Consider the following 6,000-nt stretch of genomic DNA (forward strand, 5'->3'; position numbering starts at 1 on the left):
TTATCATAGAATAAAACTCCTTTTACACCTGTAAAAAAGAGCAATGATATCAACTAAAAGTAGCATAGTTACAATTGTGTTGTATGGACTAAGAGACTTTCGGGGGTTATCCGTCCACATACAAGATACATAATATGGATTTTTTATTCCTTCTACAAAGGTGAACACCAAAGTTACAGTTCATCGTCATATGAATGAGGTTGAAATCAACAGTATACTTACTCAACCTCTTGAATCTTCCCAGGAAGATCTGTGACCTCTGCCTATCCCAGACCCGCCAAAATTTAAAGTTCATCTGTGAAAAAGCTTACAATGGTCAGCTGGTGTATCCATCGGGTGATGGGATTGGCACGGCCTATTCTGCACCTTGAGTGGCGAATTGCCGCTAAATCGTACTGTGGGCCAGGCCGAAAAATCTTCATTTTCGAGAGGGCTGCCAGACTCACTTAGTAATGCTACATCCACAAAAGGTTACTTAAACTTTTTACAAACAAGCTGATGTGCGGGATTATGATTGATAATAGGGGGATGAAGGGGCTCATCCCAGTTAAATTGAGTGGGGGAGAGAATTATAATTTGGGAAGTTATTAATTCTTTGCTGGTCTAGCAGTATTGCGGATCGCCGATTCCTCTTACCTCACTTGGTTTTCTTCACTTGCTCGTCTAGAAAACAGCAATAGCTACAGACTCAGGAAAAAAATTGCTACACTATGTTGATAGATTTGAAACAAGTTTGTAAAATAAAAAATGGCTAGCTAATTTTTAAAAAATGTTCATAAATTTTAAAAATACTCGTAATTTTATTAAAATCTTCACCAACTAATTTTTCCCGAATTTAAAAAATGTTCATTTTTTAAAGTACCTACTGACGGCTATATCCAATTAGCAAAGTAGATGAATTAGAAAGTTGAATGGACTTAAAAAATGTACAAAAATTTATAAAATGTTCGTGGATTTGAAAAAAAATCATGAATTTTAAAATTCTTCATGAACATTGTGATCACTACTTGAAAAATATTCACGAGTTAATGTTCATTAAATATCTATTCCAAATGATACATGAAGTTGTTACGTAGGTTCAGTTCAATACACATCAACTCGCAAAATGTAACGAACTAGTCAAGCCCTCAGGGCCATATCACTTAAGCCTTTGGAATGTCCGGTCAGTGTTAATGCTCATCACTCACGCATGGTCCTGGGCCAGTCAGTAATGAGGGGTCATTGGTAAAACGAACGTTTTCTAGTGGAGCAGGATCCATCCGTCGCCAGCACTCGTCTTTAACGATTTACATGTTGCCTGTGGTTTGAATCCCAATGCAAGATAAGAACACAAATTGTTTTCGCCAGCAAGTGGAAACAGAAGAATATGATCACTCAGCTCCATTTATCAGACAAGACTATGACTGAGGAGCAAAGTGTCAAGGGTAACTTGACGACTGAGTTCTACAAGGGTCTTTAGAGCTTAGAGGGTGTAAGCGGGTTGCAAGATGTTATTGATACTGCACTTGTAAAGGTCACATCGGCAATGAGAGAACAACTTCTAGCCCCACTGATTTTGAAGTGAAGAACGCTAGTATTTTTGGATGTTCCCCATGAAAGGCACCGAGTCCAGACAGGTTTCAGGCGCATTTCTTTTAGCGACGTTGGGACATCAGTGGGAGCAAGGTTACTGCAGTTATCGTCCGTATGTTGCAGGGTGTGGAGAGTGTTGAATCCTTATGTTACCGTGGTTAGAGGAATAAAAATGTGGTTTCGAGAGGTTAGACCGAACCCAGCAAATCCCTTAATGTCTTTAGCCCCTCAAATTTTTTACTCCTCGTGCCCAGGGCCAGTCCAGTCCTTCCGGTGGCCCATGGGAAAATTCAGAAATTGGGCCCATTTAATTTTGTGGAGTTAAAAAAATTGCTTGATTCGAACCATTTGATTAAAACATGGAATTGCTCATGGAACTTTGATACAAAAACTTCCATGTGCAACTTAAGGACTAATAATATCATGAAATGTCATAACACAGAGTGGTTTTTCTATACCAAGGATTGGTGCATCCACGCTACACCGCCTTATCTAGCCAGTCCACCATGTTGTTCTGCCTTCTTCAAGATTCGTTCCAAGAGCGCGTCAGAGATTAAATTTTGTTTAACAGATGTAACAGTGCATTGTTTGTCCTAATGTTCTGTCAGGACTCTAACCAACTGCTGCAGTAGAACTAAGAGACAAAAAGGTGGGGTAGCACACATAAAACTAATTAAAGAGAACTAGCAAAAGGTCCCCTGCGTTGCAACGGGTAGAAAATGTCCATGCAGTGTCCTAATAACAAAACAACATAGCGTGCAAGGCACGATAATCAAGCTTTTCTTATTTTTAGGTGAGAAGCTCATATCATACATTGTAAAGGCTAATGTATATTTCAAGGCAGATGCACCATGTTATAGCATATGATTTCTATAACCATAAATGCAATTAAATTGCAGATCAAAAATCTATTTCTTTATGAAATTTGTGAATCTCTGTGAATACTTGTAAACTGATAGTAGTACATAAAATTTCCAGAAATTTAGAAATAAAATATCATATTTAGAGTTTGAACCTACTTGAATTAAAATTCAGTTTTTATTTTAACATGTAAATAAGTATTAACTACGTGTAATATGTAAATATTTTCTTCGCATCTTTTTTAGAGAAATTTTATTCGATCTTTAATGGTCCATATAAGAAAATCATATATCTTCTAACAAACTAAAAGTTAGCTCTGCTGGTTGCATCCTTTGGTACGTAATAAAGTAGAGGCCGTGTGCTCAATCCCGAGCAGGAGCAATATTTATTTCTTATTCTAGGAGGCCAAATCACATGGCTTACGGCCTCGTCGGGTGATCGTTCGAGCCAACACCGACAATTATTTTTGCCTGGATGGGATAAGGCCCAGTCGGGTGATGCCAACTGAAAAATTGGGTGGGTACAGGCCCAAGTGAGCTACATGCGATTGTTACGTCTCACATGTGCGACTTGCAAGTGATACATACCTATAAGAATAGGACAGACAAATAATGTGTTGGGGCCGCGAGCAAAAAAGTGGACGGACCAAAAAATCAGAGGAACGCACGGTCATTTATTATTAAGAAGAAATAGCAAAAGAGCCCTGCATTGTAACGGGGAAAATACACGTCTCCCCCCCCCCCCCCCCCCCATCCCTCCTTTGGGTGTTGATGCTCTTATCTTCTTGACCGAGTGTAGTGTTAGAACTTGATGCTTCTCGTAGAGGGCAGCACTCGTATTGTTGTACATCAATCAATGTAAATAATTAAGGAGCAACAACATAAAAATTGAACCGAAATGTTACAAAATAATTTAAAAACACTATGATTTGCATTTTTCTTTCTGTCTCAAGAATCCAGTGATTTGTTGTATAAGGCACGGAGTACAAATGTGCCCGCAAAATGATAAGTAAACTTGCAATCCAGATTTCTCTAGATTAAATTTAAGTTCTACCTCTCTTAATTATCCAACCAAGTGAAAATGAAGCTCCCCAAAGTTGTTTATACCAATAATTTATGGAAACATGTGCCCATTTTGCTCACAAATAAACTCCGCAATATCAATTATACTAACACCGTCTGTATGGCCCTTGTATGCTGTACATTGTGTTACTGTAAATTCTCTCAGAGAAAATGCAATTAATCCAACTTTCAGATGGTTCGTTTAGCTCTATTAGCAGATGGCCCAATATGGTTCAATTATTTTATTAGCACTTAGAAGTACATTAAATCATGAAAATCAACAATGATTACTATAGCAGATGGCTCAATATGGTTGAATTATTTTATTAGCACTTAAGGAGTACATTAAATCATGAAAGTCAACATTGTTCATAATCGAAGAACAATGAAAGAGCTAAGTAGTAAATTACTAACTTTCAGACCTCCAAAGAAGCAGGGAGTTGGCCAACAGGAGGCACGCCACGGCCATGAGGTGCAGCACATACACCACCTCACACCAAGCATCTTTTATCTCAGCCTTGTCTCCGAAAATAGGTGTAACCCGTCCTACTTTGGCATTGTGTCTTCCAGGTTAGCACAAACAGACTGCACTTTGTTTGTCAGATGACGGCATGCAACATCACACATGATGAATCAATCAGAAATCACCATCTGAAAACAAAACAAAACATTGTAGGACTGGATAATAACTTTCTTCCATCAGTCCTAGCTGGCACGTACTCTTCTAAAGCCTGGAGAAGATTAGCAATGCTAAGAGTCAAAGAGAATGGGATTAGCAGAGGAGATTGAGCAGAGCGTGCAACTACACGCAAGGAGAGGGCGGCAGTTCCAGGTTGACAGTTGGGGCTCGGCACCTTCCCGTAAGATCAAGTCAACAATACATACATGCAAGCAGCCAGCGACGTCTCACTTGAGGATCCGTTGGCTGCGGCGGAAGCACCAGGCAAGTAGGAGGCTGAGGCGTTCACTCCAGCAATACCAACACCGACAATATGATCCAATGGGCGCCGGCAATGTGATCCAACAGCTAGAGGTATGAATTGGCCGCGACTGGACAGGAAACATGGTCTGATCTCTTTCCTTTGACCTGTGCGTCGCATCTACTGACCGGTGTATTTGTAGCTCCACAGCTGCGCTGGCAACACGAATGCTAGCACATCCGGTGGCGGCGCGGAACAAGCCATGATCTGCACGGTGGCCTTAGTTTCTCTGGGATTGGTTACCTACGCGCTAGGCCCAGCAGCGAACCTCGGATCGACCTCGAGTATGGATTCCCTGCCGGAACCATGGTACGTGAGGCCCAGCGACAGCAGCCACTCCACGTGGCCCTCGTCAAGATCAGCAGTATAGATTACCCGCTAGTGCCATATCATTGGTGAGGCCGAATGACAGCAGTCGCTTCGCGTGGCCCTCGATGAGATCGCATGCGCCCACCCTCCGCATGACCCTCGATGAGATCACAGGCGCCGACCCTCAGGTTGGCTCCCTTGCACCCGCGGATTTTATGGTTAGGACGACGCTAACGCCCACATGTGTGGTGGGAGCTAAACCCGCCCACACGCTGTATAACACACAGATTGTGCCACCTCACCGCATGCATTCATGTGGGGATCTTTTGAATTTTCAGCTTTAAAAATGTTTTATCTCTTAAATGAAAAAACCGATTGAAGATCCGTTTTCACCATTAAATCCCTCGCGACAAGATCTTCGAAACTAGATCTCATATCAATATATTTTTATGATTTTTTTTGGGTTAAAAGTAAATTTTGACATTTATAAAATAGGGAATTAAGAAACTAGACTTGCCATGAACCATAAACTAAAATTGCCATGATATATGCTCTTAAAATTCCCATGGTTCATATAAAAAATAATTTTCATGGTCAAAGTACTGGAGTTGCCATCATCAAAATACTAAAATTGCCATGCTCTACAAATTAAAGTTGTCAGTTTAAGCACTATGGCAACTACAGTGTAAACATCATGGCAACTTTTGGGCAAAAAAAAAATTCGTCGAAACATATCAACATGGGGTCTAGTTTTGAAGATCTCGTTGAGACGGATTTAATGGTGAAAATGGATTTTAAATTCAATTTTTTAATTAGGAGATAAACGTATTTAAGCCGAAAACCAAAACGATTCCTGCTGATGTCATCTATTCTCATGTGGCAAAATGAATGGTAAAAAAGGTATGTGGGCGATGTGCAAGATGCCACACGTGTGGGTGTTAGTTTTTTCGTAAGTTTATTGATTTGTTCCGATTCAATTCCCACGATGCGATCTGAGGAGGAAATCGAGAAGATTAATCTATCTTTATGGCGACTGGATTGGTTTTGGAGTAGCATACAACTCTGTTTTCCAAGGAAGTCTACAGGAACAACCTATGAAGAAACGGACAGGCGATGGGCTGACTATGTCGGACCAAATATATCAAACGGGCTCCGAGGAGAAAGGCCGAGTGAGCAACGGGATTTGTTTGGCTTCCAAGTTTTTCTTTTTTTTCAGA

This window comes from Triticum urartu, chromosome 7A, assembly GCF_056163025.1.
Source record: "Triticum urartu cultivar PI428250 chromosome 7A, HENAU_Tu73, whole genome shotgun sequence".
Classification (NCBI taxonomy): Eukaryota; Viridiplantae; Streptophyta; class Magnoliopsida; order Poales; family Poaceae; genus Triticum; species Triticum urartu.